The sequence below is a fragment of the Cupressus sempervirens genome, chromosome 6 (genome assembly GCF_028749045.1).
Source record: "Cupressus sempervirens isolate cs-2001-9-10 chromosome 6, ASM2874904v1, whole genome shotgun sequence".
NCBI lineage: Eukaryota > Viridiplantae > Streptophyta > Pinopsida > Cupressales > Cupressaceae > Cupressus > Cupressus sempervirens.
In genome coordinates this window covers 619,854,382-619,866,498 of record NC_143123.1, presented here as the reverse complement: position 1 = coordinate 619,866,498, position 12,117 = coordinate 619,854,382, and positions in this window count along the sequence as shown.

Here is a 12,117-nt window from a genome sequence, read left to right as displayed (position 1 = left end):
TTGTTCCTATAGCCATTGATAACAAAATTGGTGAATTGTTCCTACAACTTAGGTGCATAGATATGTTTATAGTTTGTAGCATTACTATAAGCTTTAAGTTAAGAAGTTGTTTTAGTTTCTAGATTAACTCTCCTTCAACATTTCCTTTTTTAATTTATAATGACTTAAAGGAGAATTAGATCATATACTTTGTAGCCACTCTCTCAAGCTTACGCTCTCAGGTTGACAAAATAAAATGAAGTAAGAATGTTATTTTAGGAAAACACATGATTTTGTCTAATCATGGAGTCACTATGTAATGATTTCCAATCCTTTGTTACCAAGGTATTAAGCTAACCAACCAATGGAATTGAAGAAAACTTTTTTGATGAGGAAAAATAACAAAATTGTGAAAAATCTCAAAGATCAGTTTGGTAAAAAAGTAGAAGGAGATGATGATGAAGATATACCTACCTAAGCACCACTTTCTCTCACATGGGGTCAAGGTGAGGACCAAGGAAAAAAAGAAGCAAAATTTGATGAAGGTGCCAAGGGAGTAGAAGCCAATGAAGCACCTATTACCATAGAAAAGAAAAAGAGAAAAGAAAAGAAGCCAACAACAAATAAACCCAAGTGTTGGTCATGTTTTTACCTTGTGCTTTCCTACATATGTTTTGCTGTGAATGTCCTTGGTTCTTATTTGTAAATTAGGGTTGTTGAAATTGGTTAACCCTAGGAAAACCCCTAATTAAAACAAGATTTGTGCCCTAAGTGAGCCCTTTAGGTCATATATTTCACTTTTTAAATTGAGAAGGCAAATCATTTTGAAATAAAGTTGTTTTTAAATTGAGAAGGCAAATCATTTTGAAATAAAGTTGTTTTTGAAGAACCTTTTAAAGAATTTTCTTTTTTTCTTCATAGTCTGTCAAAATATTCATTACGGTTAGATCTTTTTAAGATCTATAGTAGTCATGTTGTCATTATAAAAATTTGCATGAAGTTTACTATACACAAAATAGTGACTAAGGGAGTTCTATACATGGGACCCAGTAATATATACTTGATCCTTTGTGCCATTAGATCTTTCTAGGATCTACAGTGGTTGCTATGTCACCACTACAAAATGTCATTTATTTTCCAGTAGTGACATGGTGACCTATAGAAAATGTAAAACACAGTGGGAGAAAATTTGGAAAGGATGAATAGAATATCATGCAAATAAAATCTATGTATATGATGACTTAGATTTCTTCTTTTGGTGTGGATATTATTTTTTATTTTGAATCTTATATGGTAGAATAGATCCACATAGGATTAGTTGAAATTGCAAAAGACAAGCTAGAAAAGAATTTTTGCCATTATTCACTATTAATGCACATGTTCTTGTTTAAGGGGGTAACATATTTTGGAAAGGAGATTTTCCTAAATTAAAAATATGAAGGAGAGGCTCTGCCAGTCGAATTGTGGAGTACAGACATGACCTAGGATGTAGAGGAGGCTAGTTTTGTTAGAGTCGATAGGTATTTTGCATCTAGATTAAGATGCCTCATATTAAGCGATAGTCCTAGAATCCCCAAGATATTAATGGATTTTATCTATCTTATGGATAATCCTTCTAATTTGAAAGTGTCCCACAATTGGGCTAATATCATACCTTACCCATTTTCTATAGTTTTTAGGGTAGAATGCTTTTGAGGAACTCCTCATGTATTTCCCTACCAAGTACCTTTGAAGGTAGGGATAGCTGAAATGTTATGGTAGGTAGGTGGTTTGGAAGAGACTCAGTTGGTTGGTAGATCTAGAGGTTCACTTTTCCCCACTTGTATTGTGGCTCACCATTTTGTTATCATTAAGGGTGGTTGGGTATTTTTGTATAAACAAGATCGCTATATCTCACCCCCACTTTTGTGACACTAAGGGATTTTTTGATGTGTTTAGATGAAGGGCTAAAGCCAGTTCAAAATATCATGAACCCTAGTTTCATGAAGATATAATAAAGAATGAGTTCTCCTTGCAAGAGTAGGAGATCAAAAAAGAAAAATGAAGAGTTTATTCTAGAGTCTTGGAATTCATTCATTATTTTGATAATAATTACAAGCCTCTAGCTAATGCAAAAAACATAGGTAGATGGGTTAAATAAACTAATGACTACTTTTCCTAAAATTATGGAGATCATGAATGAAAAGAAACTATTCATTGTCAATTCTTTTCAAGAAAAATTCAAAGAGGTCATTAGGAGATTATCTTTTACTCCTATAGTAGGATCAAGGTAGTTGATTGTTCAAAAGAGACTTGGCTATAGTGTGATCCAAAGTAAAAGGGCCACTATAGATAAAGTAAAATAGATAATGGGATCAACTAGTGTTATTCTTGAGGAAAGACCCGATGAGCCCTCACCCAAGAGGCAGAAAATAGAAAAGGAACAAACACTTCAAATTGAGGAATATTGGCCCACTCAGTCCCCATTACAAATAGGAGATGAACAACTCACTAGAGAGTAGGTGGAACAATTGGGATCTCAAGGGGGAGTCTTTATTAATATAGTAGAATTAGAGGAAGGAAATCCTCAAGAAACTACAATGCCAAGCCTTCAATTAATAGTGGCAGATTTCAAAGGAAAGGAGTTGAACCCTATGATGGAATAGGCTTGCCATGAATTTATTTCTAATGACAATTTTATCAAATCTAGAGCCTTTTACCAATTTTCTTGGAGCAAAAACATTGGAATCTTTGAGGAAAGATGCACTGAACTAAAAATAGAGCATCTAGAGATGAAAGAAGTAGATGTGCAAAACTAAATCAAAGAAGAGATGATATACAAATTAAGAGCTTGACTCCTGAATAAAGGAGACAAATGATGAAAGCATCTGAGGTTTCACTACTACCTAATTGGGATATTTTAGATGCCATGGTTTTCAATTCTATTTCAAATAAATTGAGTATAGAGGAAAAGAGGAAGAAAGAATTGAAATTTGTTAAGCATAGTGAGGATCATGTTGCATTGCTCATTTGGTCAATGAGAAAAGGATCTAGGACTAGATCTTCCCAACTTGATGATATTGGCTTGACAGGGAGCCTGATTGTAAAAGGAGTTCAATAAACTACCACTAAAGAGGCAACAAAGCTAGTTGTTGGATCAATCAACCTCACATTAGCCACAACTCAAAGAGACAAGAGAAAAAGACTAGAGCTACAAGAAAAGTATGGGAAAGTCTCAGCTACATATAATAAAGAAGTTCAAAACAGGATTGAACTAGAGAAAAAAGTAATGGAATGATCCACCAAGCCAAGAATTACTTAACTTCATCCATCAATGGAGCCTCTTAAATCCAATCCTCTCCTTGAGATCCCAAATACACCAGAAATGCCACAATATTATATTGTAGAAGATTTTGAAGAAGAAAAAAAATTATGGGCATTGCATGTGGATAAGCTAAGGAAAGTTCTCATGTATTTAGTTAATAAAATTGATTAACCCTCATTTTATGGAAAATTAACAAATACAATAAATATATAGGATGAGATAAATGAAAATGATGAAACTTTGAAGGCAGTTGTCAACAAATGGAGTAAAAGGAGTAGAGAGGTTACTCTTTTATGTTTTTTTGTCATCACCTTGTCATATGAACATATAGAAAACACTTATGATATTTTTGAATATCTCTTAGAATTTGATGATAAAATAGTTGAGCTACAAAGGAGAATTATTAGCTATCTAGACAAATACAATAGTGTTAAATTTGAATTTTTTGCACATGCTTTAGATAAAAAGAATAAATTCAAAAATAAGGAGGAATGGGCCCAAGAACTAGATGACCTATTTTTTCTAAGGATCAATAGAGTCATAAATGAGAATGGAAAGGCATGGTGGTCTATTACAATTGAAGAAATTGTAAAAGTTTACTTATTCTTTGATTCTTTAAGAAAAGGTTTTGTTGAAATTGACAGAGTTGCAGAATATGTTTTGAGGAAGCAACAGGACATTCTACAATTTAATTGGCTATATGAAACACATTTTGACTAGCGGATGGTAGAATTCATTGATGAAAAGTACTTAGAACATGCTAAAATGATGATGAGATTTGGAACAAGATGAATTAAAAATTATTGAAACATTAGTAAGAGAAGAAGAGGACAAAGGTGAGAAACCAACTATAGTTACAAGCACAAAAACCCAAATTGGTGACTTGGTAGAAGAGAAATTAGATATAACTATTGTCTTATCAGTTCTTGATGATATACATGGAGAGCCTCAAGTGGAAGTAAGCCAATAACAAAAAAAGCTAGATATCTCATATCTCATAATAAATGTCATTGGTTACATCCTCTAAGGAGCTACAATAGTAGTAAGGTCAATCATCAAATTCTTAACCAACAAAGAAATGCAGCAAAAAGTGTAACAAAAAGTGGACCTAGAAAAGAATGTTATGATGTAAAAAAATTCTCATTGCATAATTTTTTTGTCTTTTATACTATCATTGTATATATTTTTCTATGTTAAGGATAGGTGTCAGTTTCTCTAGGCCTAAAGCTTGTTGCATCTCATACTACATAACTGAGGTTGCAAGGCTAGAGAAAATGGTCTAAGTCATTACATAATTTTAGTTTTTACTAAGTGTTGTTTAGTCCAATCTTGATGCAAAATTTGTGATGTATTTTCTCTGCAAGTATCTAAGAATACATTGATATTACAGGATCTTGATGTCTTCTCTTGAGTCATTTAGAGTTCTATTATAGTTGTTATACAATTTTCAAAGGAAATTAATATAAAGATGACTTGTCCCAATATTTTTTCTTCCTAAATCTTATCTCCAATTTTATTACTTGGTTATCTTGAAATTGTGTAAGAAAAGCTTGTTCAATTGAATGCAATTATGTTAAATTGTATATCATTTTCACTATTGGTTTTAATTCAATGAATTAGGTAAGTGCTTCAGTGAATATAATAGGGTGTCCATGATAGTAGTGAGGATATGTGCAACAATGAGTTTTAGTGAGAATTACTGATAACATTGATTGTAAAGTAGTCAATTAGGTCCACAAATTGAATAGACTCTGAATCCCAATGGATGAGACACTAATCAATTAGTTCAGTTTTCATATGAAGAAACCATGAATAAGCATCAAGCTTAAGTTCAAAATCAATTTTATTTTAATGTTTGAAGAATATCAAAGCTGGTCAACACTTGTTTACATTTAATTTATGAGTTTTAGTTGGTTGCTATTACCCAAAATTACTTGTAAATCTAAGAAGAATTGTGACCAATGTACTATAAGGGATGTATATTGTTGTAGAATTTCATGGAATGAGTGAAACATGTATGTAGTATTCGATTAATAATCTTTTATCCCTTAGGTGCACCCACCATGGTTTTGCAGAGCCAAAAGAGTAGAAAATCTTATATGATTTTGTTGAATTTAGGTCCAAATATGAAGAACAAATAATTGTTTATGGGAAATAACTAATCCTTAGGTTATTGTGATCTTTATTATCTTGGTATTAAGTATTTTGTTGTTTAATAGAGTAAAAACACCAACAAAATGGTGACTTCACTAGGGAGTTGTACAACACATTCTTATGAGTAAAATTTAATGTAGTTTCTTTGGTCATGTCAATATACATTTTGTCTATTTCCTTAGCAATTAACCATGGTTATAGTGCTCTTTTCTAGCAAAAAACCTTGAGAATTTAAAAAGAAAAGAGAAAACCCTAAGTACCACAAGTGTACATTGACGTATACAGTCCTTACAAAGTGTGTTATGTATCAAGGCAAGAGTTACAGTCTCAGATCTGTTGCGATTGGTTCCTCTATGTGTTAACCTATTTCATATTATCTTGTGTCATTCTCTTGAAGTCAAAAGTTGTTTTCTTGTTATTTTCCCTAGGATAGGGTGGCAACTTTGTCAAGGTTTTGAAGCTAGTGCTTATTGGTATGCAATACCCAGAAAATGATTAACAAGAGGAAAAGTACACAAGCCTATGCTAGAGCCAATCTCAATATATCATTATATACTGATTTACCCCAAGGTGGTCAGAAGAACCAAAAAAAATGAAAGTAAATTTAAATCCCATTTGGAAATCTAGGGGTAGTACATTAGTAGGCTCTTAATACCAACTAGTGGTAGGGAGAAAACTTTCTTCATTAAGCTTTGAATTAGAAAGCACAAGGCTTTTAGGAGGAATGTTTAGTACCCCATTGCAAGATGAAAGGGCTTATCAAGATAAGAATATGTCCCCATTTGGAGATACATTACATAGACCATATGTGATAGATGCAATGAATCATACATTAGGATATTGGAAGGAGAAGGAGAATCCTTTTAATCCTAAAGTAGCTCCATATGTGGAGGCAAACCTTATAGATTTGGATGATCCTACTAATTCATAGGCCACTTCTATAGATCCAAAAGAATTAAATTTAGAAATAGGAGTTTTAAAGGAGTGGCTTGCAAAAGAAGAAGCTAAACATGCTCATTTAGAGAAAGAAAGAGAACAAACCACCTTGAATGCCATTGTTGAAAGAGATAACTTGCTTAGAAGGATGGCTACCTTAAAGGAGCAAAACAAGAAGTTATAAGAAAGGACTTTTGTCCTTCATGCTAATAGCTTTGGGGATATTAACAGTCTGAGATCCAAGGTTTAATAACAAGAAAAGCTCATAAGCTAAAGGAAAGAACCTGTCATATCCCAAGTCCAACCTTACAATCCTATTCAAATAGATCAAGTAGAACATACTGTGAAACCCATAGATAAAGGGAAAGGCAAGGCTATAGGAATCCAAATAAATGAGCCTCAAGCTATATCAAGTAAATCTATAAATCATCCCATGTTTAAACTAGATTTGGACTTGGAAAAGGCTAGGAAGGAGAAGGAAGATCTTACCAAAGAGCTTCAAAAGGTTGAAAATGAAGCCCAGGCAACAGAAATAAGGACAAAAATTCAATTCATCAAGTCTAATTCTGCCTTAGCCTCTTGGCCAAATTTATCCAACCAAGCTACATCTTCTATATCTACTTGTGGGATAGTAGTTTATAAGTAGACCATATCACAATCTACCCCTACTTCATTATCTATTATTAATACTTAGATCCCTATTGTTCATAATTAGACGAATATAGCAACATGCCAAATATTGTTGGTTTTTAGAAGAAGCCCATATACCTAGAAAAGTATAGACAAATGTCATCGTTAGGAATCCTTAGCTCTCCACACCCAATATCATTTGACCTGAGAGACAAATTTGTTAAATTCTCTAGAAACAATGATGTAACTAGTGAAGAGAATTTAAGAATTTTTCATAAATATGCTAAATGATTTTGAGGTTGAACATGAGGACATGGTCATGAAGTTGTTTGTTCACTCATTGGCTGAGGATGCAAGGGATTGGTTTATGAGACTACTAGATGATAGCATTAGTTCTTGGAGTGATTAAGAAAAAATATTTAAAGAACAATATGGAGATAACACTAATGCTGGTTTTATGTTGAATGACTTGTACATTTGATTTCAGTATAAGGTTTCAAAAGGGAATGTACAAGTTTTTCCAGGTTATGAAGTTGAATTAGGATGTCTACCTTACAACATATTTCAATGCTTTTGATAGCAAAATGGCCTTAGCTGAGAGATAAAGATCCCAAGACTTCAAGGGATGCTTACAAGGTTGTAGTGAATATTGAAAACAATAGAAAAGCATCTGGTAAGTTAGGAAGGAGAGACGATCTAAAGTTTTTCAATACCAAGAACAAAAAGAAGGAGAATGATAAAAATCCTATGAATAAGAAACCTGAAGAATCCATAATAGGTCAAATAATAGACTTTGAAGAAGATGAACCTACCAACTTTTAACTCACATAAATCTAATGTTGGTGAAAAGGCCCCAGTGAATAACAACCATTTTAATAGACATCCAAGAATGCATAATTACCCCTATACCACTTAGTGAAAAGATGGTAAACCAATTCTTAACTAGACCCAAAATGTAAAAGATAAGGGTACCCCAGATCCTCTAAAAAGAAGCTTTGTTAATATGAATGATGATGTACCATGGTGCATCATATGTCAATCAACTCACTCTTCAGATTATTGTGTGGTTGCTTAGTCATTTGCTACAGACCAGAGTGTACAAAATGAGGAGGAAGAAGAAAATATCCATGATGATGTAATTTGTAACAAGGTTAGCATGTGTGATGACTATGTAAATTTTGACTTAAAGGAAAATGAAAATGACATTACTAGTTAGAGAGAAATTTACCAACTATGCCATCAATAAATATTTGCAAATGATGAAAATTATGATGAAGACAAGGTGTATGTTACATCCTCAACTATTGATCATATAAATTTGAGAATGCCTTCTAAGGAGGAGATTGATAGAATTACTATAGAAATGATTTCTCAAGTTCATAGTAATTAAAACTTGAGAAATAGGATAGTTGATAATGAATCTAGTATGCCTTTTGGTATATTCATATAAGACATTACCCATAAAATGAAGGATGACGATAAGAAAACTAATATGGAGATAGCAAAGATCAAAGATAGCAAGGCCAAGAAATGGGAGCCTAAGAAGAAGGTTCAATTTCAAACAAACAAGACAATAAAGGCAAGTGCACAAGATAAGAGATTAGGACTTGACATTGTTAAGAAAATGATAGTGCCTGTTAGATTATGGTGACTGATCAGGAAAGTACTATACATACTTCATAAATAATGGGGTTCGGGGCATCGCCCCAAAATTTTTTTTGGGTCGTGGCCGACATGGTAGCTAACATATTATGGCTGACATGTTGTAACCCTAAAATGAATAAAATACTTGTATAAAAGGGTTTAGGTTTAGGTATTTTTCATTATGTTGTGATGCAAAATTGGTTGTTGTGGCGGTATTGAGCTGTACGGGATTATAGATTGTAATCAGGTTGTAATCACTAGATTGTAATAAGATCAGACTTGTTGTTTGGTGGACGTAGCCTAGGGATTAGGTGAACCATGTTAAATCTTGGTGTCTTGTGTTCATTTTTGTGTGATCTATTATTTTCTGTTATTGGTTATATTTTCATGTAGTTTTTATTTCTGTCTGTGGTTTATGCTAACAAGTGGTATCAAAGCGAGGTTGTCTTTCAGTTATCCTCTGCAAGAAAGTCTAATGGTTAAGTGGGAGTCTCACGATTGAGTGGGAGCGATGGTAGATGAGGGTTGATAGGTTTAATGGGAAAAACTTCCAGTTATGGAAGATGAAAATGGAAGACTATCTATATCAGAAGGATTTATGGAATCCATTGGAAGGAAAAGCCAAGAATCAAGGAACTATGTCAAAGGCTGAATGGGATCTTTTGGACAAAAAGGCACTCAGAAGAATTTAGTTATGCTTGGCACCATTGGTGGCATTTAATATTACAAAAGAAAAGATGACAGAAGATTTGATGAAAACCCTAGCGACACTGTATGAAAAGACCTCCACTTCAAACAAGGTATTTCTCATGAAGCGTTTATTTAATATGAAAATGGTAGAAGGTGGATCTGTTGCAGATCATTTAAATGAGTTTAATACTATTACTAGTCAGTTATCCTCTATGGGTATCAATTTTGATGAAGAAATTAGGGCTCTCTTGATTTTGTGTTCTTTGCCTAAAAGTTAGAATGGCTTGGTAATGGCGGTGAGTAATTTTGTTCCTGGATCTAGTACCCTAAAATATGATGATGTGATCGGTGTTGTTTTGAGTGAGGAAACTCATAGGAAATCCTCAAGTGGATCTACATTAGGAAGTGCTTTGAATGCACAAAGCAGGGGAAAAATGACTGAAAGAGGAAGTAACACTAGAAATTGTGGGAAATCAAGGGGAAAGTCAAAGGGGAGGAGGTCTCAATCAAGAGGACCAAATGATTGCTCGTACTGTGGGAAAGCAGGGAACAAAATGAAAGATTACTGGAATCAAAAGAAAAATGAAGGAGATAAATCAGATGGAGACAAGGAGGCAAATGTGGTAAGTAACAAATCCGAAGATGATGCTTTGCTTCTGCCTTTAGAGGGTGTTGATGATTCATGGGTTTTAGATTTTGGTGCTTCATTTCATGCTACACCTCATAGAGGTTATGTCATTGATTATGTCCAAGGGGATTTTGGGCTTGTTTATTTGGGGGATAATGAACCCTGTCAGATTGTTGGAAAGGGAAAAATTAAGATTAAGGTGAAGAATGGGAATCATTGGCTACTACATGAGGTAAGACATGTTCCAAGGCTGAGTAGAAATTTAATTTCAGCCAGGCAACTCGGTGATAAGGATTGTGTAGTTACTTTTAATGATAAAAATTGGAAGGTTTCAAAAGGTTCCCTTGTAGTAGCAAAAGGTGTGAAAGTAGGCACCTTATATCTTTGTATAGGTCATATTGTTCCTTCTACTTTGATTGTTTCAAAGAAAAATGAATGTTCAGGAACAATTGTTGTAGTTGAGCAGGGAGAACAAATAGCTGCTCTAGATTTTGATACAGTGCTATGGCACAATAGACTTGGGCACATGAGTGAGAAAGGTATGAAATTACTTCATTCAAAGAAATTTTTACCAGGTTTGAAATGTGTGAATATGGATTTCTGTGAAAGTTGTGTGTATGGAAAACAAAAGAGAGTGAGTTTTGTAAAGACAGGGAAGGAAAACAAAAAGGAGAAATTAGAGCTTGTGCATATAGATGTATGGGGACTAGCTCAGGTATCTTCCCTTGGTGGCTCTCATTATTATGTTACATTTATTGATGAAACAACTAGAAAAGTATGGGTTTATTTCCTTAGATAGAAATCTGATGTATTTCAAACTTTTAAGAAATGGAAATGCTTGGTTGAAAATGAGACTGGTAAGAAATTAAAATGTCTTAGATCTGATAATGGTGGTGAGTATTGTAGTCATGAATTTGAAGATTATTTCTCCACTAATGGTATTCATTGACAAAAAACTATTCCAAGGACTCCACAGGAAAATGGAGTGGCTAAACGCATGAACAGGACTATAATGGAGCGCACAAGGAGCATGAGGTTGCATGCTAGGTTGCCCCTACACATGTGGGGAGAGGCTGTCAACACTACCATATATTTGATTAATAGAGGTCCCTCTACTGCTTTAGGCTATGGTTTTCCAAAGGAAGCATGGATTGGTAAGAAGGTGAGTTATTCTTTTCTCAAGACCTTCGGTTGTGAAGCTTTTGCTCATATAGACTCTGAAAATAGAACCAAGCTAGAAGCTAAATCAAAGAAATGTGTCTTTGTTGGATATGGCATTAACGAATTTGGTTATAGGCTTTGGGATTTTTAAAATCTTAAAATTTTTAGAAGTTAGGATGTCATATTTAATGAGAAAGTGTTGTTCAAAGATCTGTTGTAGCAACATGAGAAGAAAGAAGATGATTATGTAGTGCTGGATGATACTCCAAAAGCTGATGTTCTAGCCATTCCTCATGATGTGCAACAACTAAAACAACAAATACCATATACACCAGTAAATGTTAGATGGTCAACGAGGCAAATTAGACCTCTACAAAGGTTTTCTCCCTCTTTGTATTCTATTTTACTTACTAATGCTAGTGAACTTGAAAGTTATGATGAAGTTGTGCAGGTGGATACTAAGATTCAGTAGGAGTCTGCAATGAAAGATGAAATGGACTCTTTTTTGAAAAATAAGACATGGGATTTGTGCAAGTTGCCTGTAGGTAAAAATGCTTTACAGAATAAGTGGGTTTACAGGTTGAAAGAAGAGGAAGGAGGTAAGAAAAGATTTAATGCCAAGTTAGTTGTAAAAGGATTTGCATAGAAAAAGGGAATTGATTTTGATGAGATATTTTCTCCCGTTGTTAAAATGACTTCTATCCGCACTGTTTTAAGTCTTGTGGCTACTAAAGATTTTTATTTAGAGTAGTTGGATGTTAAAATAGCCTTTCTTCATAGTGATTTTGATCAAGAAATATATATGGCTCAGCCACAGGGTTTTGAGGTCAAAGGTAAGGGGAACTTAGTGTGCAACTTGAAGAAAAGTTTATATGGCTTGAAGCAAGCACCTCGGCAATGGTATCTAAAATTTGATAGTTTTATGCATGAGCATGGATATAACATGTCTCATTTAGATTATTGTGTTTATTTTAAGAGGTTGGATGATGAT